The sequence below is a fragment of the Wyeomyia smithii genome, chromosome 3, assembly GCF_029784165.1.
Source record: "Wyeomyia smithii strain HCP4-BCI-WySm-NY-G18 chromosome 3, ASM2978416v1, whole genome shotgun sequence".
NCBI lineage: Eukaryota > Metazoa > Arthropoda > Insecta > Diptera > Culicidae > Wyeomyia > Wyeomyia smithii.
In genome coordinates this window covers 215,905,431-215,932,819 of record NC_073696.1, presented here as the reverse complement: position 1 = coordinate 215,932,819, position 27,389 = coordinate 215,905,431, and the positions used below count along the sequence as shown (strand labels likewise).

General features: G+C 36.8%; 1 protein-coding gene across 8 annotated transcripts in view; it reads left to right on the top strand.

The window, feature by feature from the left end:
• Positions 1-377: 377 nt before the first annotated feature.
• The window catches only part of LOC129727894 (chitin synthase chs-2), a 91,523-nt gene continuing 64,511 nt past the window's right edge, over positions 378-27,389 (top strand). For 2 of the 8 annotated variants that reach the window (XM_055686154.1, XM_055686153.1), the window contains exons 1-2: positions 378-625; positions 3,121-3,523. The gene's annotated coding sequence lies outside the window, so the exon portion shown is untranslated. Of the gene's footprint in view, positions 630-3,081; positions 3,524-27,389 lie in introns of all 8 variants that reach the window. The other 6 variants (XM_055686155.1, XM_055686156.1, XM_055686158.1 and 3 more) reach the window with 6 other exon arrangements.

The window sequence follows — 27,389 nt, the reverse complement described above, 5'->3', positions numbered from 1 at the left end:
CAGCAGTGCGCTCTCAATTTTGCATACTAGCAAGATAAAAGTGACGAACACATTTCTCTCGGCGTGCGCCTTCTCTCGACTGTTCTGGACAGCCTTCACGACCGACACAGGCAAAAGCAAAGTAAAGGCCAAAAGACTGCCATACAAACGACAAGCTCCAGCTGCCCGAGCTTAGAAGCCGTCAGTCCGCAAACACTCGCTCAACTTTCCTTTCACTGTCTTGGGGAGAGCGCCAAGCCAAGCGCATTATAAAGCATAGGTACACGCGCTCCCCAACAACTACCTAACAACAACGACGACGACGGCGGCGGCGGCGGCCCTCTTTAACTAGCTTCGATCGTATGCACAAGAAGTCTCGCGGTCTCCAAGAGGAGATTTCTCCACTCAGTAGACAACGAACCCTCGCTGCATGCCGTCGTCGTTTGCAGATCGCTCTCGTCGCGCTACGCGTAAGTAAGCAGCAAAAGCTATCCGTCGTCGTCGTCGTCGTGATCGCTGACTGGCACCTCCATCCACTTCTCCGCACGCGTCTTGCCAATGATCGCTGTGTGTGTGCTGATGTGACACTCAGAAAGTGGATTACGTTGCCCAGTGTTACAGTGTTTCGCGACCAAGAAATCGCAAAGTGAGTGAGTCAACGATTTTCACTTTCCATCGGCTGATGGATGGAAAATAGCCTCCAAAGTTGCAGCATACTATAGTCTAACGTCCAAACAAATTCTGCTTGTGGCGAACAAAAAACAGAGTTCTGATGTGTCCAGTCCAAATGTCAAAGCCTTCACCTTTTGACAAATAACAGCTGCTACTGCTGCCAGTACGACTGCTGCTGGTGAAGAACATTTCAACGCTATCCTTGCCCCAGGGGGGGATCGAATGATCTTGCACAACTGATGTAATTCATCGGTGTATTGTGGCGATGCGAAAAGTGTGCCAGAAATATTCCGGAAAATGGAAAATTATCCGCTCAACGATTACTCAACAAGCTATTGCGAGCCGAGTGACATACGATTGGAGCGAGGCGAAGTAATAAGTATAGAGCCAGTGCACATACAACGAATGGCACATACAAGAAAGGTGGCTAAGAGAAATATACGGACATTACGGCCACGAAAATCCAAAGCGGTTTTGGTTGTGTACATACACAAATGGGTTACCGCGGTGCGGTACAGTGAATGTTGGATATTTTTAATCCGTCGTCATCGTCATCGGCGCAGCTGCGATCGATCGATAGGCGGGAAAGTAAGCGATATATGGTTGGATAAAGTAGCGGATAATTGTTTTGTTTTCGAAGTGATCTTTTGGTCGCTAATTGACCGAAAACGCTTCGGATGATTTTTTTTTGGTTTACATAATAGTGTTTTGGAAAACTGCAATGGTGTGAAATGATAGGATGTTTTACTAAGAGATATTGCAATATGTAATGTTATTGATTTCGATTAAGTTTCCACAGCTATCTTAACAAAAGCTTTGCTTAAGATGTATATTTTCTGTGAGTGAAATGCTGGGCCAGAGATAAGTTATTTCGTACAAATTCTTATGAGCTTTGTTTTTCTCTGAAACTCTTTTCGAGAATTCTAAATTTTACGGTAGTTTTTCTACTGCTAGTGTTTTGTTTCTAATTGCCTTATGTTCCTCTCAAAGCTTCAATAATTCTTTATAAATTTACAAATCTATATAGTAGTAATTTCATTACAAAACTCACAAGAAACTAGCCTTATTTCATCTGAATTTTATTCAATTCTTCTAATGTGAATTGGAAAACATAAAAAGGAAACTGAAATTAAATATTCAAAAGAATAATTTTAAAATGTCCGCATTGTTACTAATTTGAAGAATTCAAAAGCGGCCAAAAATAGATAAAAAGTGAGAGGAAAATGAATTAAAGTTTGTTCACACTCAGCCAAAAAATTAAATAAAAATTTGATGCAACCATAGTGTACATGGAAAATTAAGGAAATCAAATAAAAATGAGAAAAAATAGGATGAAATCAAGAAATGAATGATTTTAAGTTGAAGCAATCGAGAGATAAAATCGAATATAAGTTAAAGAAAAACAAAAACATGAGAATTCAATTGACATAGAACATCAACATTGAAACAAAACTAGAACTGTTATACAGCATTGAATATAATCGTGAGGCAACAGAAAAATGAATGAAACAAAACTCGAAACATAGAAAGCAATAAAACAAATATTAGGTAAAGATTAGAGAATTGGTAATCGTAATTGATTGAAACGAAACAAACTTACAAACAAAAACCTAAAACCTCTCTATACCACAGGAGTTTAATATTTCATCTTCAGAGAAAGTCTTTATATGAAAATATAATTCTCTCAAATATTCAATGGAACGAAAAGTTCTAATTTGAATTCCAAATCCGTGTAGCTTCACGGATTTGGTTTCGGCTATTGGTGGGTGTAACCTATAACCGTTATGATACATTTATGCGAAGAACTACTTTTGGCAAATTGAATCAACACCATCGAAAAAAGACAACTCAGTCTGTAGTACGAAGTTCCCCAGCGAAAAAAAACCTGTCCTACCGGGTTTGTCATTCGGTAGCGTTCAAGTTTTTCCTCCATCGCCACCACAGCAACAAGTTCCAGCGTTTACTGTAGCGGGGGCTGAGATCTGCTTTTATTTTTGCACTGTGTTTCACGCTGCAGTGGTATTGGCAAATTGACGCTAGTTGCTCGTATGCACTTTGGGAGCTGCAGTTCTGCAAAAGGTTCACACCAGCAGTAGTGTGAAGCAGCACCGAATCACCAGTACCAGTTTCTCTTTGTCAGTTCTCGAGCAGGAGATTGGCTCTACCACGCATACACTCTTGCAACTCGGACTAGGCAATCAGATGTTTTCCCATGGCATGGCCTGGCAGAAGCGTAATAATGCTAGTAAAAAATATTTTTCTCACAGCATTTTCCTTGTTTTCGTTTTCTCCGCGAGGGGGTCGTTCGTTTTGTACACAATTATTGCAACCATCCAGCAGCAGCAGCAGCAGTAGTGGCAGCAAAAGCGGGCGGCTGATATGATAAATTACAAAGCTGCAGTGTTTATCTTTTATCGCTTCACTCACTAGCGAGCGATTGTATCTTCGTTGTATATTGATCTTTTTAAGTTGCCGTTTTACCGAATACAGTGAAGCAAAAATAGTGAAAGGAATTGAATGCATCGCGGTCTGCAATTGAGACCGAGACCGAGAGCAGCAGCAACAGTGGAGAGAAAATTATTCAAGATTGATGTGCACCAGTTGAGGCGTTGAGTTTCGGGGCTTGAAAATACTACCTAGTGCTTCGAATTGCCCGTGATAGCGCAACCGTGTGTGATCGCGTGCTTGGAAAGTGGTTCGGATTCGATCGCAACCACTGACGCCACTACGCATGCAGAGTCGTCCTCGATCGATCTGGAGCTTGCAATTGTGGCGCACACTGTTTCCGCGTGAGAGAGAGCGCAGCCGCAGCCGGAACAATTCATAATTGTTAGCGGACGAATAGATTTGTAGGTTCCGAGAAAATTTTAAGGTAAGTTTCGCGGTGGAAATTGCTTAGCAACATGTGCATTGTATTGGATAACAGTTTATAATGACTATACATACGATTTTTCTGTTCTTGTTTAAATTACATCCGGCTTTTAAATTCCGAGCATTGAACAAATTTATTTCACTTGTTTTTTCTAAAGCCAGTGAAGGATACAAAAAAGTCTGTGAGTAAGCACTAACATACAAAAACTACATTAAGTTACTTGTTTTTGTCAGAGAATTGTATCACGAGTTATATACACAACACACTACGCGTATACTTCCATTACTTATAAGCGGTTTATTATTCATCAAAAATTAATAATTGTAGCAGAAAACAACTTTATTATTTTTCTAATCACACTATCCGACTTGCTGATGTTGGTCGATTGTGTGCTGTATCGGAGAGCAAAACCTATCTGACTATCGGAAAGGAACAGCGGAAAGCTGTCGATAACGCACAGTCCGACACAGGCCGAACAATAATGCATCAAACTACGTTTGACAAGCAAAAATGAATACAGTCAAACCTGTTTTTGTGCGAGAGATAGGGACCGCACAAAATAAACCGCATAAAAAAAATCATTTGAAACTTCACGTGCAGCTACAAACAATATTTCCACAGCATTATTGAAACAAATTTTTTTTATGCGGTTGATAGGGACCGCATAAAAAAAATTCTCAGTTGAAAATAACTCGAAAGTTGTTGATTCTGATTTAGAATACCTATGAGAACAAATTGAACACATCGGATTGATAAACGAAACTTTTTTAAACATACTATTCCTTTCAACCGCTTTCCTTCGTAGACAAGCAATTCGTGACTTTTCCCACGTAAAACTGGCTCAAATAGTATATTTTGAACGCAACACTTCTGTAATGCGTTGGAATTCATTCCAAGAATCGGAAAAATTAAATGGCTGAAAATGTTGTCGGAAGTGGTCTTTTTTCATATACCGCACAAAAAAATTCGCACGAAAACAGGTTTGACTGTATGCGATTTTCTTGATGAGCGGTAGCGGTAGCGGTAAATCGAATTCAAATTAATCTAGAACTAATCATTACTCAAATTAGCCCTTGTTAGCTGGAAGCTTTATTCTGTCTGGCAACCTGTCGTCTTTCGTCAACACTTTTCTGATGAAAACTGTAACAAATAACATTTTTCTAAATTAGATGAAGAAAATAAAACATTTTTCAAAAATTAAATTCCTATTTACTGATTAAAATTTGTACATCATATTGATTTGAAAATAAAAGGATATTCCAGGCTGTTTCTAACCACCTATTCAAATAATTAGAAACAGTATCTAGCTGAATTAATGATATACAAAACCAAGTTTAGTCGTTTCGCTATTCTGTGACAATCAAAAGCATCCAACTAAAGCTAGAGTAGTTTGCGTGACAATCAAACAGGATAACTATCAGTCGGGAAATGATTAAGCCTTCGAAAAAAGTTACATGATATTTCACGCACAAAGAACGTGATTTTTGTACACGTACTATTCTTTCAATCTCACGCGACGATTTTTGTTTTTCGCTATAACTATAACCAAAAACAATTTTGCGGACCGTAACAAAGGCATTCCATACAAAATGAATTAAAATAAATATTTTTTCGATATTTCCGATTTCGTTGTTCCTTTTTGATAAAGGGGTCATTTTAGCAGTTCCCCTAATTCGGAATGAAGTATTTGGCATATTTAAGAACCTGTTCCAGTTAAAACTGCTCATATTAGTTCTGGACAGCAACCACAACAATCCTTACCTAACAGCAGCAGCAGCAACAGCTGTGGCAGCGGATAACATCAGCAGTAACAGTGGTATCAGCAGCGATATTAGCAGGGTCAGCTGGTGCAGCGGCACTTCCTCTAGTAAAAACTGCTTTTGTGCAGTAGCGGGCAACATCAGTAGTAGATACATTAGCCGGCACTTCCTCTGATGATAAGTTGCCGTATTATGAGAACACACAAACGTTTCGGGATGCTGTGTTGTTTCAAATATGTTATCAGCAAAATGCCTTGAATCCCCTCTGTCGGGGAAGCACCGAGATGCGAGCAACATTATATCCGATATGGAATTGAGTCCTTATAAGGACAACAACAAAAAATTATTGAAAATTTAATATTTTCTCATTTTGCGCTAGAACTAAAAGTAATATGTTATTCTAATCTGCATGCACTTTGATTGTTGGAACTTGTTTGCGTTGTATAGTGTTTGTTCCATTCCTGTTCAGTTATGCACAGTTATGCACACAGAATTTTAAACGTATTCAATACAAGTAGTGTAACAATCAACCTTATGTAGTTCCACGTCAACCTTGCGGTCGTAGCTTTGTATACAACCCTTGCGATTTTTCTGAGTGTAGAGGCAATTATCGTTTTATGTTCTTCTACTGTAGACATTCAATCATCATCTATATTTGACGAAAAATTTTGACGTAAACTGAAATCTAGAACGCTTTTCTTAGGACAATTGCTGACAATTGCTAAATTAGTTTAAATTTATAGTACTGGACAACAATTATGGCATTGTACAACGGCGATGACAGTACTTCCGACCAGGAGAGGGGGGGGGGGGGTTGTTGATGAAAAAATTGGATTTTCAGAGTATTGAATAAAATGGCAGGTTCAAATCAATTATTATTGTATTACAAAACAGTACAAGAAAACCAGTGGTTTGGCGCGCTCGCATCACTCACTCTCAATATGGGTTGCGTTGCAGTACAGAAATGAATGCGAGAGAATATTGAAGAGAAAGAATCGGAGAGAACAACTTAGAAGATTATGCATTTTCCTGCCATCATTAGCGATACTGCTTACCGTGCAACGCACGTGCTGTTTGAATTAACAACGAAACAATCAATTCGAAAACAACTTTTGGGATTTCGTTTAGCAGTAGATCTCAAAACTTTCGTCTTCGAAAATAATCCTCATGCAAAATTCCAGTACAATCGTGCAGCAGCTTCTTTCCCAGAGGTACAGTCACAAAATTTCATTTCCCCATACAGACATTTGATGCAACCTTCTGTTGCATAGTCTGAAATAATATATTTTTCCGATATTTCTTCGCCAGAACAAGGTGGCGAAACTAACGTTTACGGAAAAAATCGACTTTTTCCAGATGGTGATGAAAAAAAACTAAGACTGATCATTGAGTTGGATAGGTTTCCCATTAATGTTAATTATATTATCTTATTTGCAAAGCAGCCTTCCGGCAGTTAACCGGAACATTCGCCATGGCGGACGAAAACATGCGTGTAGGCATGTTTTTAGGCTCTTTCTTCGTTTTTTTAATTAATTCCTCCTCCGTTTTCGTGACAAAATTGTTGGAATAGATCTTGCGCTTCAAGTTTGCCCAGAAATTCTCGATGGCACGCAGCTTAGGGACGTTGGGCGGATTCGCCGCCTTCGGTACTACATCGATATTCAGCCGCTCCATCTCGTTCAACGATCGCTTCGAGTAGTGGGCCGACGCCTAACCTGGCCAGAACACCGTGTCTTCGCCCTTATGGTATTTCTTGATGAACAACGTAACTGCTGGCAGGCACTTCGTACTATGAGTTTCCCCGTTCAGCAGCCCGCCCGGAGCGAAAGAAGAGCAAAGAACAGCCGACCTTCTTGGGAAACTTGGTTTGTGAAATAAACTTCACCTCGGTGCTCAGTTCCTTCGTGGGGGAGGTAAAATACGAAGTGCCCTGCTAATTGTTGCCATTCAGGGTGAGACAGGTCTCGTCGTCCATCACCACTGCCACGTCGCGATTCGCCGGGAAAATCGACCTGACCATTTTATTCAACCGCTGTCGCTGCGTCATTACCGGCAGCTCCGAGACCAGTGGACTGGACTACCGCTTCCTCCAGATTCAAGATATTTTTTCACTGTTTTACAGCATGCACTAACCTCCCGGCCAAGTGCACGCAGCGATTTAGCCACTTTTTCTCTCGGTCTTCCTCTTCAGCATCCTTTGAAGCTTCTTGTCGCTTAGTGTCGTTGGCCGTCCGGAACCGGGCTTTCTTTCGATGCTGATCGTTGTCCAATAGTGTCAAGATGTTGTAGATGCCGGAATGGACATTCCCGCGTCCACAAAGTGCCGCACGATATCGATTTTTGGATTCAAAGGGATTAAAGCTTTGCTTTTTTGGTAGATGAAAAAAAAAACACGCAATTTTAGATATCAAAAAAAAATTGTTTATGCCAAATGCCTTAGAAATGGATGGATCGTTGAGATCTGATATTGTTTCAAAACATTTTTTTTTTAAATCGACTTTCTGGGAGTCGGTAGGTTTTCGTACGGGAAAGTAGATTTTTCTGAATTTTTTTTTTTCGAGACAACACCACATCTCGAAAATCCTTCTAGGACAGTAGGTATATTTTTTTCGATATCAAAAAAATTGTATTTGTTTTTCGTCAGCCAAAAGGGCAAAGCTTTAACCTCTTTGAGGCACGACTTCCGGAAGTCCGATTGCAAAGGCTAAATAACTCTTTTAGACCTTTGCCAGGAATATGTAAAACATAATTATTCGCTCGTGTGGAGAAAATAAAGACCGCCTAGATGGAAGTCTGTTCACGCAAAAGTTCAAGTCTTGTACAATCAATGCGCCTTCCTGATTCGCACAAATTTTACACTAAAATCGCACACTGAATGTGTGAAATGCATAACGCAACAGTTGTACTGCGAATACATTGACATAATTAAAAATCAGATATATCATATACACGAGAATCGTGATGTTTCGGTAAACTTCAGTTTCGGGCGAACGATCATTTTGGGACGCTCGAAAAATCGTGCTTCAACCAGAGCCATAGTTAAATGCAAAATGTTTTGAACAAACTTAATGTCTTTTTAATTGTTAATGATTCAATGATGTATTTAATGAGCGAATTCATGAAAGTGAACCGATTTTCCTTAATCTAGTCAGTACCCAAATTATCAGTATTGATTGCTGGTTGCACTGTTTCAGCGAGAGCAATCTTCTGAAAAACATTATCAATACCAGTACAAATCAACATGACGATACCAACACCAGTTGAAACTTTTAAGTGTAGTAGTTTTAAACTTCCAAATACATTGAAAGAAGCTAGAGCATGATTTGCGTTATGCCAATCATTGTACTGGTTCAAAACTACATCAACAATTTCGCTGAAAACGCTCAATTTCGTACTGGTTTTGCACCATCCAACTTTTGCGTGTTGCTCGATTGATTTTTTTAAACAAATTCTACTGAAACCCCGGAGAGAAATAAATTTGTTTTCCGATTTTATTCCGGTCCTTTTCTAGCTTTTTGTTTCTTGGCTTTGAAAACTTTATCGCTATTCTAAGACATTTGGTTTCGGAAAAAAGTTCGATTTCGATAATTTCATATAGACATTTTTTGTATATTTTTTTTCTCTTGGCTACGCGCCTGCCACTATACCATCTTGAATTTCCAAATAGCATTGAATATCGTATTTAGTTTCTTAAAGTTATTTATTTTTATTCCAAAAGACCCAACCCCAAAACATAACAATGCATCGATTTTCGACTTCTACAAGTCATTTCTATTTCTAGAAAAAAAATGACTGTTGGAAAACCCCAATAAAGCAAGCAAGATTCAGGAGTTTTTAAAGCAGCAGATGAAAGTAAGTTCGTGAACGAATTTATAATACTAGTTGGCATAGCATTCAGTAAATCGAAGTTGGAATGAACAATTGAACATCTACAACCATTCGAATCTGCAGGGATGGCCGAAAGTGATGATCAAGCATGGAAATTTTCACTCACTAGCAATATTTCATGCAGATGTGTTCTTTGATTCATCAGGTATCGTTCAACTATTTCAACTCGCGTTCAAGTTAAGTCTGAAGATATATGAAAGATTGTAGCTTTGTAACCACGTTTGTTAGTTTTGATGCCCCTAACGAACTCAAAAGTGCGACAAAAAGCCACAGAGTAATTGCTCGCCGGATTCGTCGCTTCTATGTTTGATTAAGGAAAACTTCATTTCAGTCTCTGAACATTTTACGCTCAGTCCTCCCATAACAACTATTATCCCTTTTACTCGAATAAGGAAAAAACTGTTTCAAAACTACGGCTTGAGAGGAGTGAAGCAAAATTAATCACTGATGTCTTATATTTGGGGATAATAATCTAATCATGAACAGTCAATCAATTGGAAAAAGCGGGGCAATAATCAGACTAAGGATTACGTACACCTCACTGGTGCCATTAATTGAATTAACCTCGGTAAACTACTAATAGTTTGTGCATCTATTATAATAAAACAAAGAAGAACGTTTTTAACTACGTAAACACGAAATTAAGAAATAAAAATTTTCTTCACAAATTTGGCGAAACTTCATCCGCAATATGTAGCTTGATTAAAAAGCAAAAAAAACTTTAATGCTGCATTCCGTATTGCAGCTCGACCTTTCTGTTTAATATACACAGACTTTGCAGCCAACTGTCTAGTGTACAGGACAATTGCGGGACTAGCGCTACGATGTTACTACTGACACTAACAGTCTCTCCCGAGCTGGAATTCGAACTTACTTACTTACCTCGAGATCAGTTGGGAGGATTTGTTTACCATGTTTATATTTCATTTTCCAAAGTAGACCACTTTGATTTTTTTTGCCTTAATTTTCTTACGTGAGTAAGATTTGTTAATCAACTTTCTTAACGCGAAGCCTCAAAAATCACAAATTCAAACATTCTGGAACGGATTTTTGAAGAATCTTTCTGTAGAACACAAACTTTCCATTAAATATCTTTTGAATGTGTCTTAAAAAATGAAAAATTCTCCAAAACTTGAAAAAACTTTTTATTTGGCACCTATTCGCAAATCAGGTTTGTAAATCCACAACCATCGTGGAATTGCCAACGATGGGGTCTGTGACAGGCACTTCGTCAAAAAAAAACTTAGATGAAACTCTACCGCTTCACCAGAAAGCTCAATTGAAGGTAGCCATAAAGCTACCTGGGATGTCATAGAGCCAATCTAACAAATAATCTAAAAGATTTATAGTGCAACATCGTGGGAAAAACTCAATAAGAAAGACCAAAGAACCATCAAAGGGCAATTTTTTTCAAGTTTCATCTCATGATGTGGTCTTGAAAGCAAAAGCTCGAACGACTGCTCTGCGAATGCCGAGTATTGATACTATGCAGAGTACGTACATTCAGGAGTATGCAGAACTTACAGACATTTAGAATCAGCTAACAAACTAGATACGTAGTGCGGAGCTTAATTGGTCTAACTGGAATTGATACTAGAAAATAAGAAATCGTTTCAAATGTCATTCACAAATTTCAATCCAAACTTCATTGAAGCACAACGACCCAAAAGACTCCCAGGGTAGCTTAAGACCACTGCTCTTTTGGTTAATGCACCCACGGCAGCAGTACGCCCGTGCCGAGAACTTGACCATCATGGCCCAGCGGTTCCGTTAACTGGCGAGGAAACTCTTACCGCTCGCAACTAGCCGCACACATCACGAAGCACGGCTAATGGAATCCAATTGAGTACGAAATTAGCATAGGCATTAAGCTGTGAATTCGAACGAACGTCCGATCATTTGTAGCCAGCTTTCGAATACAAATTGGAATTGGATGCGACCTTGTTAATCCTTCACTGGAGACGCTTCGATCACGATTGTTTGCGATCATGAACGGCGAAAAAATCGCTATCGCTTCGGGTTCTTGTGGTTGATTTCGAGATGAAAAGCATTAATGCATGCATAGGTTATGCTGAACTGATCATACCGATTTCGCACCCTTTCATGCACCCTGCATGCATAACATTAATTTCAACGTATGTTACTCGGCGACTTCCAATTTATCCAATATATCAGTTTCACGAACTGTGCATGGTTATTAATACCAGCTGAAATTATCATAATTTATAATCAATTGTATTTAAATTCCATCTCATTATCCGAAATAAACCATTCGCACAGAAGAAGGTTGTTCTGCAATAATCCGATCCAATCTAGCTAGCAACAGCTGTCCTGTGCTTCACAATTAATAGGTTTTTGCTGAGAATGTTCAAGCCCAAACCACAGGATGTAGTGTAGATCGTGGCAACGGAGATATTCGCAAGTCCAAAGTACTCACAAACTTCACTTTTTAATGACCAACCGAACCGCTTCACAGTTCGATGCCGGCCAGACACGAACGGGCCGATTTCCTGCTCATTTCGAAGCCAAAGACCCGCCATTGCAAATTTTCATATGCGTTCAGACTATGACCAGATAGATAGGTACCTAGGTACTACCGTGCTCGCTGCAATCAAGCCAATACTATACGAATGTGAAAAGACGGTCGACGCAGCAGCAAAAAAATTAAGGGTGCTGTGCTACGGTCCATTTAGCCGTCCGTTCACAGCAGCACACCGAACCGGGCTGTGGCTGTGGCGTGGCTATCGTGCCCGCGTGAAGGCCATCTAGTTGTGGTCAACCGAGTACAGCAACAATGCCCCGATCGAAACTCACAGCTCAGCACAGCTCTTGTTGACGACTGTCTACATATATCGACCATTATATGGTTGCAGCCTAAGTTGAGCGTTGTAATGTAGCAAAAAATGGAAAATGCCAACCGGCGTGGCGGTTAAAACCCGCCCAACATGCTTTGACTAAGACAACATACAGTCAATCACTAAAAAGTGGTTTACTTGAATATTAACGGATTGTCGGTTATGAGTGCAGAAACTGTTCGGCTCGTTCCTGAAGTGCTCGCAAAAAACAGCACACCTACAGGAAGTCTTAATGTTGGATTGAATTTTGTGCTTTTTTCCATTAATGGTCAAGCTACGGAAAAGGTTTTAATGGCAAAAAAATCCTGCACGTAACATGTATACGTAAAAGGTATCAGGATTGTTCGCAGATAGACAACTTTATGACATGTTGATTGAAGATTTGATTTTTCAAATTTGAAGTTAGTTTTGAATATACAGAAATAGTAAAAGGTTTCTGTTTGCTTTAGACTAACAAATCGACTCGTTCCTGTTTCTCCTGTTTATCGCAGTCGGAAAAGGTCAGTTTTGAACTGTTCGCTTGTCTTTCAATTATCCGAATCCTTTGTTCTGATCATACAGGAATATACATTGCACAATGGTCCAGAAACCAAACTCAGGGGGCAATTTGGGTCTAGAGCTCTATAGCAACATTTTAGAGAAAAACTTTCTTCTACAAAGTTGTTACATATGATAAAGCGCTTATTGAAAAATTATCAAAAATTAGGGTGACCAACATTTTCGATGCAATCAAGTATATAACTTTTTCATCTTTGTAAATAGAAGGAAAATTTGTTCTACAATGTTATAGCTCCATCAATTTTAAGTAACTTTGTAAAAAAATTTTTATTCTTTCTTTGAAAACAACCGATTTATATTGAAAAAACACATTTTGCGCTCTAATTTTTTTATTTCAAGTTTCATCTCAAAACTGTCTTTGAACGACTTTTGAAGCTTTACAACAATTTACAGTGCTGACTACGTAAATATCTTAATTTTACTCAAAGTTATTAATATTTTTCATCAAAAAATATGAGTTTTCCTTTTGTATGTCATTCTTTTTGGGGCAAACATAAAAAATATCTCTTGGTCTCATTTGAAGGGCATACTTGACTCTATAAATGGAGGAATTTAAAAAAAATATGTTATTTTTTAAATTTGAGTGAATTCAATTTAAAAACAAGACGAAAATTTCAATAATTTTATACATTATGCACATGAAAGCACCCAGATTTATTTTTTAGTATTTTTTCTTATAACTAGACGTAATTACCTTCAATTAGACCCAAAAAGATCGAAAATCGGTCAACTGGTTCGAAAGTTATGATTTTTTTTAAATAAAATACGTCGAATATAGCCGTTTTTTATGGGCACCCTATTTCGGAGCTAGTCCCCTTAACAACCCAACGAAACAATACAGGTTTGATTACTTTTAACATAGATGCATCCCTGCGATTTTGAGCACAATTGAAGCACTTTGCGTGACCAACTTCGAAATAGGGTGACCATAAAAACGACTGTGTTCGATGTATTTAATTTAAAAAAATTTCATGACTTTTGAACCGGTTGATCGATTTTTAATCTTTTTGGATCAAATTAAAGGTAATTATTCCTAGTTATGAGAAAAAATTCCATAAAATAAATCAGGGTGTTTTTATATGCATAATGTATAAAATTATTGCAACTTTTGTCTTGTTTTTAAATTGAAATTACTGAAATTGAAAAATAAAATATTTTTTAAGATTCCTCCATTTATAGAGTCAAGTATGCCCTTCAAAATGAGGCCAAGAGATATTTTTTATGTTTGCCCTAGAAAGAATGACATACAAATGAAAAACGCATATTTTTTGATGAGAAATATTATTAACGTTGAGTAAAATTGAGATATTTACGAAGTCAGCACTGCAAATTGTTTCTCTTAAAAAGCTCTAAAAGTCGTTCAAAGACAGTTTTGAGATGAAACCTGAAATAAAAAAGTTAGAGCGCAAAATGACATAAAATGAAAATAAAATTTGTAACGGCCTAAGTATTAATAATTTTTGTTCTAGTTCATCTATGATTGAAAAAGCAGGACTTCATTTTGAATTTTCAGAAACATTTTTATTCCTGTTTTGCAATCGTCTTTGTATTATATCAAAATTTTCAAAGTCCTAGAAGGGGTAAGCAAATTACCCAGTAGTATCTTATTACACAACCAACAAAAGAGTTAAGAAGCTAAGTAACATACTTCATTTAAAAAAAAGCTGACAAATCTAGCCACTAAATTAGTTTAGGAATTACGTTATTGATGAAGAAATTTTTTTTCTGATTCAAAAAATTTAAAATAGTGAACTGCTTTTCCGCGCCAACGATAAAAAAGGAAAATTAATATCTATCAAATAATGTTTTTGTTCTGCTAAACTTGTTAAAATATATGGTACTTATTCACAAGAGTTCACATACGTTCTAGTGTTTGTTGATAGCCATTAAAATGACTTGCAATGATTTTTTTAAGGTTTGCTATTGACGGATTTTTCGCGAATGAAAGTTTTTACGTGTGTAGGCGGTATTCATCTAAGCAACTATGCAACTTTGCATGCTTCATTTTTGGATAAGGGCGAGGGTATTTTCATACAATGCAATATACCGTACTGCATCAAATTTCGAACACTTAAGCTATGATGTATCTTCTTGCACTAAAAAAACAACTAAAAATGAATTTTCTCGTCGATCTTAAAGGTTTAACATGTTGGTTATTTTATTTGTGTTGCAATTAGGTGCTATTTATAAAAAATCAAACATGTTTTGTTAATTAAATTAACGAGAATTTAGAACTCGGCTTTGATTCAAATTCCGAACACTCCAATGTAAATACTAAGAGATAGATAGGCAAACCATCTCAACACTGACTGTCACTTTTTTCAACGCCTGCTGGTTCCCTGGAAGTGGTCCTACAGTGAAGAGCTATACATCACTGGGTAAAGGACATTCCGAAGAACGAAATGGTATATAATAATAATATCTTTGATTACTCTAGCTATAATAATGTGACTTTTATTCCGAAGTGTTCGAAGTTTGAGACTGTTCTAAGTTTGAGTCAAAACGGTATTTGAAATATGACAAGAGGTAGTAAAAAGTTTTTTTTTTCTCATCTCAAAAGTAAAAAGTTGTCAAGAGACGACTTTCAAAACATTGTACGAATTTTCATTTGAAACAAATATTTTGCGATCCCGTATTGAAAAAAATTGATTTTTAAAACAAAAAGTGATTTTAAAAAATAAGTCATCTCAATGTCTTTCAAATTAGTTTTTAGCAGCGTTGCAAATCGAGCGAGAAGCAAAACCTTTCTTCTCCTTTCTGCTTGAGAACGAGACATGTGCTACGCTTTTCAAGTCTTTGGACACACGCTTTGGAGATACTCTACTCTTCTTCATGCATTCCCCTGAGTGGCAGCAAGCACGAACCGACACGAACAAACTCTTTCGTATTTCCTCTCAGCTACCATAAAAGAGTACGCGAGTTCCTGCTAGTGAGTAGGAGTACTCGACTAAAATTGCTTGACGAGGAGGCATAGGCGTAGCCAACATCTGTGTGAAGTAACAGCCAGATCAAAAATAATTGATGAAATGCTTGCGCTATATTGCGTGGAATTGCACAGGTTTTTCAGTTGATCCACCAAGGATAATGCAGCGGCAAAAGTACCGGGCAAATCCGCCTGCATCTCATATAATAGCTTGGAGTATTGGAACCGAGCTGTGACAATTCCTTACCTTGATTCTCTTGTAACCTCACTGGAAACACGGTTCGATGAAGATAGTGCACCTGCCTACGCGTTGTCCTTGCTCTATCCCGTTAGCGTAATACGCATGTCGTTGGAGGAGTAATTTTTTATGAAGTTGACAATTTTGTTGGAGAGGTGGAAGTTTTGTATTAACATTGCAGCAGTATGAGAACAGATCGTAAGAACTTGGAAGAGTTGGATCTTATAGACCTGCTAGCTAAAACCCGTTCTTTCTTTCCTGCGACTGAGAAAGCAGTTAAAATTGCACTTGCTCTACCATGGAAACATGCACGATTGAACGCTCGTTCAGCACATTACGTCGGGTGAAAACCTGACTGTGGTCAACAATATTTGAACAGCGGTTGAGTGCTCTCTGCATGCTGAGTGTTCATCGGCAGATGGTCAACAACAATCGTGAAAAGACACATGAACCTCTTCCGGAACGTTTTACGTTTGATGCCCGAAGATTTTATTGAGAATATTGACTGTGCCTTCAATCTTCACGTCCTTGGGAAGCTTTGACAGAATGTAGTTGAGATAGCGGCTGTGCGAATGGGTGTCCAGCTTTCGGAAAAGTAAACGTACCTTCGCCGCATCATTCAGGTGGTCTGCATCGTTCTCGAAAAGATCCTGGTAGCGATTAAACAACAACGTCCGAACGTAACTCCGTTTTCTTCGTCGAAGACAAACTCGATGATGTTCGAAGAGATGGACTCCAAAATCTGCTCCGGGGTTTGATACTGACGCTGCTGCTGCTGGACCGCTATCCGCTGTAAAATTTGGGCTGGTTTGGACTGGTTGCCTTGATGTAACAATCACTAAAGACTAGTATTTATTTCTATTTTTCAAAACACACTAAAGTCGCTTTTTACGCAGGGGATACGTGCCGCGTAAAAAAACGAGTAAATTCCGGAATCCGCGTAAAAAAACGCGTAAATTACGAAATCCGCGTAAAAAAAGCCGCGGAGATTGCGGAATCCACCTAAAAAAGCCGCGTAAAAAACCCGCGTAAAAACAACCGTGTAAAAAGCGACCTTAGTGTACCATTTTTTACTTCTAAAATTTCACATAAGAAACACCTATCATCCAGAGGTAATATGAGCCAATCTCGAGATATAACATTTTTACGAAAAAAGTTGTAAACCTCGTAATAATTTTTTATACAATTTATAGACGTAAGACACCCAGAAAATAGTGATAAAAGAATTCTGAAGAAAATAAACCAAGGAATCCAGAAAAAATATTATTTTTGAAGTGTTGCCAGATAGATTATTTTTGTATTTTAAAAATAAATTTGCATTTTTCGGCAAATGCAGCTGATTTTATTTGAAATTTGATGGTTTCAACGTATTTCTTGGAAAATTTTACGTAAGAAACACTCATCACACCGTGGTAATATGAGCCAATCTCGAGATACAGCATTTTTACGAAAATAGTTCTGAATTTCGTAATTAATTTTTCGTAAAAATGTTATAATTCAAGATTGGCTCATATTACCACGGAGTGGTAAGTGCTTCTCACGTAAAATTTTCTAAGAAACACGATGAAACTAGCAAACTTAAAATAAAATTTGCTGCATTTGCCGAAAAATGCAAATTTAATTTTAAAATACAAAAATAATCTATCTGGCAACACTTCCGGTCAAAACTTATATTTTTCTGTATTCCTTGGTTCATTTTCTTCAAAAATCATCTACCAGTATTTTTCGGACATATTACGTCTATGAATTGTAAGAAAAAGAAAAAAGAGATTTTGAACAAAAAATGCGTGACTTTGCAATTAACAAGGGGGTCCCACAGAGCAGGGGGTATTCCAATCGACACCAAATTTGGGATTTTTCCAAAGTGATAGAAGATGAATAACTCTCCCAACTTTGAACATAATCTGTGATGGTTGTGTCCAAGTGGCATGTACACTTCCTATGGAATGACCCATATATTGAAATGGGCACTCCAAAGAAACAAAAAGTTTTTTAACAAGAACCTTCCCATGTCCAGTATTTTCCCGTTGTTTGCCTTTGAACGTCCGTGCGTCTCGTTGACGTACGGTAATGACAATATTTAAAAAAAATGTCATTGGATGACCTTCACGAAACTATCTGAAAATTCATTCAAATTTTGGAAGAATTATACACTAAAAAATTGTTTCACAAACAAAAAGTGATTAAAAACAGAGGCACCTTAGATTTCTTTCAAACTATGTTTTTGACGTAGTACTACGTCAATGTTGCCGATTCTGAGAGAGGGGTGCAAAATGGGAATCTAAGCATCGCAAGCGTCACGAAAATTGTCCAATTTCAAATGATCATAACTCAAGCAGTTTACAACAGACTTCCTTCATTATTGCACTAACAGATTGAAAAATTAGTATCGTGTCCACCAAAATGTGGAAAATTGTAATTTCATTATACTATTTTTTTTCCTGTATGGACTTCCTCACTGCGACCAGAATCGTAGATCTATTGTGAGATATGCCCGGGTGTCTGCTGTATCCCGCACTTCTGTTAATAGCAATAGCGCTATTGAGAAGTGGCATGCTTATTATTATTGTTCATCAGTGCTTGTGTGTAATGTGATACTCTTCCTTACACGCTTACTGTTCTACTATACCGATACTCGTTCCTCTTGCCAAATATCACCAATTATAATTCCCTGGAGAAGTTTCGTCGTGCGTCCTTCTGGCCAGTTTTATTGATAAAAGGGACTTATTTTTTGTTAAGAGGGTGTCACGCAAAGGTATTGTAGATTTCAGCCTAAAGGAAGGGTAACTGGTGGGGAGCCTGAGAATAAACCCATGCTTTAGTCCTTTTTGACATCGGATGGCCTAGTTCTACTAAGATTCGAACCCACGACCATCCGCCTGACAAAGCGGACTCTGTAACCTTGCGGCTACGCAGCTCCCATTTCATTATACTAACTTTTGTACTATTGAAAATGCAAAGCCCTGTTTGTAACACTGATTTCAACAAATCAAAGCTGAAACTAAAGTCAAATACCATCCAATATGTGTATTTTCGGAACCGGGATGATATTCAGAGGAGGACAGTCGACCCCGGACGCCATGTTGAATTTCAATATGGTGACTTCCAGTTTCTGAAAAATAACCTGAGATGTACGTGGTAAATACGTGGTGTTTTCGGAATCGTGAAATTGTCCAGAGACCGGAAATCAAATCCAAACGACGTTTTTAAGACCAAGATGGTGACTTACGGTTTCCGAAAACAGCATAAAATGACCAAAAACAACCTAATATGGGTATTTCTGGAATCAGAATAAAACCCATAGTCCGGATATTGACACCTGACGCCTTTTTAAAATTCATGATGGTATGCCTTACCTCCAAATGCCTCGTGTTTTTTTTGCCTGTAGGTTAGTCAATGCCTATGTGTAGGTTGATGGTTACGGTAGTGCGTTAAAGCGTGGAAATGCTTTCTGTGGGTATTATCAGCTTGGCGCGGTGGTATGAAATCCAAACTTCACTTTCAAATATGTGGTACGATCTATAATCGAGCAAATCTGTACAATTTTTCTTTCTACTAACGCAACAATATTGCCTTGTTTACCGATGAAAGGTGATACTTTCCATTGAGACGAGTTACGTCCGGTCTTTGTTATTACAATTGTTATTAGCAGATGAAATCTTGTTTGATGAATGAATGGTCGTAAATATTATACCCACTAAACGAGTTGTTTAGTATTGCAATTAATTCAACGCACGCGATTATTAATTGTTCACAAAAGCATGCATTCAATGTAATGAATCTCCAGCTCACATCTTGGTTTTCATTATTCTTTTCTTCTTAATGAGTTTACCACTCACCATCCAAACTGAAGATTTGATATCTACACTGTTTCTTTTTCGCCAGTTACAACCGAAAAAGCTTGAACCGAGCCACGAGCGGTGTAAGATTTACGATTCCAACGACTGCGCGGAAAAAAGTGAAAACTTTGTTGTGAATGACGCGAATAGCGCGAGAATCATACAAAAAGAAGCGAAAATGAAAGTTCATGAAAGGGTAGATAAAAACATTGTTAGATAATGGGACAGCAGATGTGGAGCTATGTTTGACCAGTAGGTTTAATTGGATAATGAAATTAATGTGAAAGGTTAGTAACGGTATAGTGATGAAAGAAAATTTAAGCATAAGGTGAAAATACACAATGTACCCCTTTCTGCGGTATGGCGCTTTGTTGTCAACAGGTGCAAATGCATCATCATGGATCTGCTCTGGTGAATGCTTCCTATTCGCGAGGCTTTTTTAATCTGTCCAATGTAACAAGCTAAATTTTTATCGTTAAAATACATTAACATAAACGACAGTATTGTTGCATAGGATGAGAAATTACTGTGGACACTTGGTTTATATCTGAAATTTGTATTGGCAATTTTTTTTCATGACTTTTAATATTTAAAAAATGGAAATAAGGCCTATGTTAAAAACAAAACCTGAACACTTCTCGTGACGGTCGCTCTTCGAGTTTGTCTCAGCACAATAAATTTCAATACGCCACGACGGTAAGGCCAACGATTAGCGACCCGCTCTAGAGCTACTATACAACACACGTGAACGCAAAGTTCCCGATACTAAGTGCACAGCTGCTCTAGTTACCCTGAAAGTACCACTTACCACGGAGCATAAAGGCGGGTTGCTAAATGAACCAAATATATGCCCCACGCCTAACGAGGTTGTGCACCGGAATATTGAAACAGATCTGTATTAAAACGCGCCACTGCGGCACTTATGACTTTTCAAAGTCTGCCCAAAGTCGAGGGGAGAATGGGCGATTCCTTGTAGCAAGTATACAAAAAAGCCCCGCCTGTCGGGTTATGCAACCATTCTCTGGCCTAATTGCAAGGTCTAATGCTTTACAGCACTCTTCTGAACAGACTTTTATCATCAAATATAGCAATGGTAATGTCGTTTAACAACACTACGAATGAGAGCATAACCGTGTGAGCATGTACTATTTGCGGTTTTCAAATTGGATCTTCAAAGTGCAATCTAATTGACATTTCCGACGTTTTTCGCTTTTTCAATTCAATTAAAATCACAAGTCGATCTTAAATTCAGTTTATTTACTGTGCTATAGCCGGAAGCTTACTGAAACCGGAAGATCGAGAGATACACTTTCGCATTGCTACGTACCTACCTTGTTTTCTGAAACTAGAAAAACGAGTCAAAGTGAGAAGCGGCTTAGAGGCTAGCGGACGAAAAGATTCCTCTGCCCAAGGAAATTGTTTCACCTTACACGAATCGAAGCGGAATCATCGCAATCCACTTCACAAGCTTGTAAGCTTCTGTGTTGTTCCACACCACTCACCATCTCTTCACCAGCAATATAAAGAAAAAAAAGTCGAAGATGTCAACCAAAACCAAACTAATTTTTTCCTCAACCAGTCGGCAAATTGTGCACCTCTAGTTTAGCCGCAATCATCGCTGCTAGCCGAGTGGCACAAGTTTCACTTTCTTTGGGCAAAGGAAAATGTTTTGTCGAATTTCACTTTCAGTGTCGAAAAATCTCATCGCTCAAGTTAGTCGACTACCGACATGATGTCATTATGTGCGCTATGTAATTAAAACGGAGTAATTATACCAACTATAGTTACGCTCCCGGTTCAAGTTCAATAGAAAAAAATTCATCTGGTTATTATTCACAGAACAGAGACAAGTAGTCAATCAATCAATCTTACAAATTACCTACAACTGCCATCGTTTGATCCGGAAAGCGGACTTGTGAAAGTTTTTATCCTTACTGGCAACACAGCGCTTACTGGTGACTAATGATTAACTATAAGAGTGGTAGAAGGTTTTTTTGCCTCCAGGTATTAGTCACATGAAACCGAATGATTTGCATATTACAATATCGAACAAAAGGGATTGCGGACGTTCTGAATCGAATATGTCACTTGTTTCCTGTCAGCATCTCTGTTGAGCGGTGCTTGTGATGTGGTTAATGTGACCTTCTCAAACCCAAAACCATCCGGTTTCAATCTCAGCTTACATCGCATAGTAATCCCATTTTTTTCTAATGTGGTCATATTATTCTACACTGATTGTTTAAGGTTGTTGCTCGAGAGAGAAATAAAATATAACATTTAATATGGTTGAATAAAATGACGTACAAATTAACGAGAAACTGTCTTAATTGTGTTGGAAAAGAGATACACAGAAAAAAAAATTTCCGGTTAGAAATAACCTCATATTGACTAAATAAAAGGAGGAAACAAATAACTCTTTGTTTACTGCTCTTATTCAAAATCATTTAGCGATGTCATAGAAATACGGCCAAATCACCAAAATATCTTGGCAAAATGTCGCAAAAGTGATAGTATATACCTACAACAAAATGTGAACTAGATAATCACAAATATATATTGAAAACGTATAAAACTCATCCAGACCTTCTCAATTTTCATTCATTTATCAGTTTTTATATGCATAATGTCATCAAGTAAATGGCCAAGAAATACGGTGCGTTGTGCCGGTAAAAGAATGAATTGACTGTCAGTACCAAAACTCAGCTGCAAAAGTCAATCATTTCACCACATATATAAATTCATGCTCATCTATCTTATTTCTGGTAAACAGTACACAAATATTGAGATTGCAACGTTGACAAAATAGATTTATATGACTAAAAACAAAATGTAATTCCGTGTTGGGTATTTTTCAATCTTACTTAGTTGAGATAACTATTGGAGGTGATCGTATTAATCTGAGCATTAGAGTGTAATAAATCCACTTCCTCGAGTTTTATGTTGGACGCATTGCGATGGTTCACAGAAACCAAAGAGTGCGTATTTTTTAAATGTTGTTTTTATATAAAATGTTAAATAATATACCTTTTTCAATTCGATGCCCAGACAAGTAAAGAGTGTAGCAACAATATCAAAATTCAAAAGGCTTTATGCTTCACGCATAAAATCTAGCTATGTAATTCACAAATAAAATCTGTTTTGTAGGCAAATTGGAACCATTTTTTAAAATTAAGGAAGAAGATAGTATAATTTGTGTATTTTTTTTTTAATTTGCATTTTTCGGCAAATGCAGCCAATTATATTTTAAATTTGACAGTGTCATCGTGTTCCTCGTATTTTTTTTTTTTAGTTTTAAAATACCTTTCCGGTCAAAAATAATATTTTTTCTAGAATATCTGGTTTATTTCCTTCAAAAATCACCTATCAGTATTTCTCAGACGTCTTACCACGATAAAATGCGTTGTTCACGAGAAACCATGTTTTTTTCAACTGGAGAGAAGTTTTTCTCAGCATCTACTGAACCAAATTGGCTGAAATTTATTTTTAGGATGTAAAAATGGATTATCTAACTTGTTTCATAACCGTTTTTCGATTTTTCATAAACAAAATTTGTTTTACGGAAATGACCACCATTTTTTTATATCATAAAAATAAATTTCATTCAAATAGGTTCAGTAGATGCTGAGAGAAACGTACCACCAGTTGAAAAACACGACTTCGAGAGAAACATTGCCAACAATATATTTTGTATCCAAAACATGCAAAATATGTCTCCAAGTACACCTTGATCAATAGCCAAAATACCCGAACACATTACTTTACTCTAAACATCTGAAAAAAAAATACGAAAATTCTATATTTTTTAACTATTTTTCTTAAGAATGCCAATTTTAAAACGTTCAAAACAGTTTTAGGCAACTAGATTATCAATTCAAAAAATTGAACCGGTTGTGTATGAGACACGACTGCGAGTTTAACTTAGAATAACGACGGTCTGATTAATGACATTGTATTTCTTGTAACAGGTTGAGGATAGGGTTTGCGATCCCGGAAACAATTTCCCGGGAAATACCTTTTCCCGGGATTCCCGAGTTCCATGCAAAATTTGTGAGATTTAATATAGTTTTCTATTCAATAGCGCAATAAAATAAATACCCTAACAAAAAGTGAAATTGATGTCGTCAAACAGTATAGTAGCACTAAAGTGGGCATTACACGGAGCAAATATTTGCTTGAAGTAACAGTCAATATTTGTTTGCCGTGTAATATACAATTATTTGCTTCAATTTTTTTTTTCAAAAATACTTGCTGTCTTATTCGCTAAACAAAAATTTAGGCTAATATTTTCCTCGTCTAATACGCTTCCTGGTTCCCGGGAATTCCCGGGAAATCAGATTTTTGATCCCGTTTCCCGGGAAATCGATTCCCGGGAATATTGCAAACCCTAGTTGGGGAATACACTCGATTGGGGTCAATCAATCTGAACTGGAAAATTACAGTAATAATCCTGTTTCATCTCTGTTTTTTTTTTTTTCAAATTGATGACCCTGAAGAGTAGCACTGTTTAATTGTTGTTGGTAGTTGTCGGTAGAGTAACTCTTCAGCGTAAAAAAACAGCATAGCATTTAGTTAGAATTGATTTGGCAAGGACACTGTACCCAGGGCTTATTGTTTTCTTAATGATTCCGTAATAGTTGAGCTACGAAGACATAACCAGTTTTTCAGATAAATCATTCGAATCAATTCCTAAAGTTAATTTAACACCAATATTTGTTTATTAAAGTTCTGAGTAGCTGCTAGTCTAGAAATGATAAAGCATTTTTTTTCTCACTTTCTTCAGAATTAGATTGTATCGTAGAGAAAAAAATGTCTATTAGAAAAACTAAGCGCGCGAAATTTTGACGTCGGACTACGTCTTTGTTTTCTATACTGAGGTACATTCTATAAAATTGGAAGTTAAACTGGTAAATGTTTCGTCAGATTTCAAACAATAATAACAGCGTAATCACATGATGGATAACAAAAATCAATATTTTTGGATAGATAAAATTTTGGACAATTTTGTAATACACTAGTTATTGTTATTAGTTATTTGCTCAGTGGTTAAAATTATTAAAAAGTATCTAGGATAAATTTAAAAAAAAAAATTAATAAAAAGTACCTAGGACAAATTTACGCGTAAGCACCTGAATGACCAAGTGGTTAAAAAGTGCCTAATACACACAAAAAAAAAAAAAACAATTTACGCGAACAATGAACCAATCGCATGCGAGCATGCCTAGCACAGACACTATAAATAGACACCCACCATTTACTGTGACATACTCTATATCAGTATTGTTGCTTACGTAAGTAGCAAAATAATAATTGCAACAAAAAATTTAAATATATATAAAAAAATAAATAACAGTCTTCCCGCCCCAACAGGTCAATTATTTAATTTCATTTAGTTCTTTAAACGAAGCTTCAACCGCTAGCTGGCCATTCGCCTTGAAGATGAATTAATATTTTTTTTCATGAACTTGGACTAATTTGATGTCTCGAAGGTAGAGATTTTCCGTAATGTATGAAACAGCCCTCTCCTTCTTAAACAATTTGTTTACCTGCTTTAGAACCTCATAAAAGCTGATGTCTTGAAAAAATATGCTGTTAAAGGCATTAGTATAGGTCTGCCCGTAATATAAAAATTGTCTAACATGCCATTTTCTACCAAAATCGAGAAAACAGTTCTTCGTGATAGTAAACATCCCAAACAAAATCCCTACAGAAGCCGATTGTCTAAAAATGCATGTGTAGAGGCAGTAAATGGAAAACAATTGTCTAATATTCAGAATAATTGAGAAATTGTCTAATATCCAAGATGTTTTTAACATGTACACCAACCAGTGTGTTATTACTGCATATTATTTTAGCACACTTTCAAGATGGTCTTGTGGTCTGGAGTTTTCTGCCAATATTAGTAGTTGATTCGGTATCTTGTTTCTTCTTCTATTTAAAACGGCAGAACTTGGGTTTTATGAAACTACTTGCCATTTTTTTCAATATCCTATATCTTCGGTTTTTGAACATGGCACGCACAATTTGTACTTGTTACTTCAAAAGCAATGACCAAAAATTCTCCTTTTCGTAACAAATTTGTTGCTTTTTCCATCTCCAATTAATCCGATGCACCGATGCGATGTATTGATTTGTTTTTCTCATCTACACAGTACTTTAATGATAATAATTTCTAACTCTGTATATGTTTCTCCCCAGCTGGTCTCGAGGTACGATGCTGGCCTAAAGTCGTCGTAGGTTCGAGTCCTGACTCGGGAGAGACTGTTAGTGTCAGTAGGATCGTAGCGCTAGCCCCGCAATTGTCCTGTACACTTAACGATTGGCTGCGAATTTATATATATATATATATATATATATATATATATATATATATATATATATATATATATATATATATATATATATATATATATATATATATATATATATATATATATATATATATATATATATATATATATATATATATATATATATATATATATATATATTTACATTCTTGCATATATATATATATTTACATTCTTGCACAAGCATGCAAGCCATGTTAAAAACACAGACTTATGGGAAGCTCTGCCTATATATTGTTTCTTTTTTTTTTTGCTAAACTTCATCGTGTTGACTACTAAAAAGAAAGATTTGAACCTGCTTGATAGCAAAAGGAATCGCGCACAGTTAGAAAATCCATACATGTTTTTTTAATGATTTCGCTATTATCTCCGGAAACGTGTGAAAAGCTTCGAAGCAGCAAGGTTACAGAGTCCGCTCTTTCACACAAAACTTCCCTCCAGACTTAATAACCACTGGCCTAAAGCGTCGATAATATCATAGACTATAGCACGTTATATGCTGTTAGAGTGATAGGTTGCAGGAGGATATGATAAGGTCGATAAGGAAGGAAATAGGTTACTAAGTCTGGAGGAGAAGACAAAAGCACTATAACACAGAACAGTTTACTTCACAATAATTAACAATGCAAAAAAAGTAAAAACAAACAAAATGTGCGAACAACAAAAACGACCAGACATCCAACACAGCATAAAAAACTGCTGGTCGCAAAGGGGTCCATACAATAAAAAAAAATCTTTGGCAACACTGTTTGCTATGCAATACGTTGTCATGTCCAAACTGTAGCAATTTCAATTAGAAATTTGAGGCTGGGACGATATGGGAGAGATTCTGCCTAAGAACAATTCTCTAAAACATAAGATAATTCTATTTTTTATTTTTAATTGTCATTCTCCATTTGGCGAAAATTTTGCACAGATATTCCTATGAGCTAGAGATGCCATTTTGTGCTATCTTCTACTATATAAAAATGAAATTCCGTAACGCTTGATCTTATTGATATTATTCTTTCCGTCTCTGAGGTGTACAGTAATCATTATCATATTGAATCATTCTAAATCAAAAAAATAAGCGGTGACATGTAAGTTTTTTTACATAAAATGTTTGCTGATGTTCAGAAAAGACATTTGAGAAAAAATAGTAGGTGTCTGATAGCTAAAACTAGAGATATTATTCACAAAACTACGTAAAACATACACAATTATGACTTTGTGTGCGGAATTTGCCTTTTAATCAAAATTTAAAGCGATGACATATGATTATTTTTTAATTAAAATGTTTGTTAATGTTCAGAAATGACAAAACTTGCTATTAACTGTAATATTTAGTAAGTAATTTTGATATATTTTTACTATTAAAGAAACCAAGTTTAGAACACAAGTTGATACAAAAAGTTCGTAACAAAATATTAAGATTTGTTATCACCCTGATATTTTTGACTGATCGGGTTTCTTTCTTCC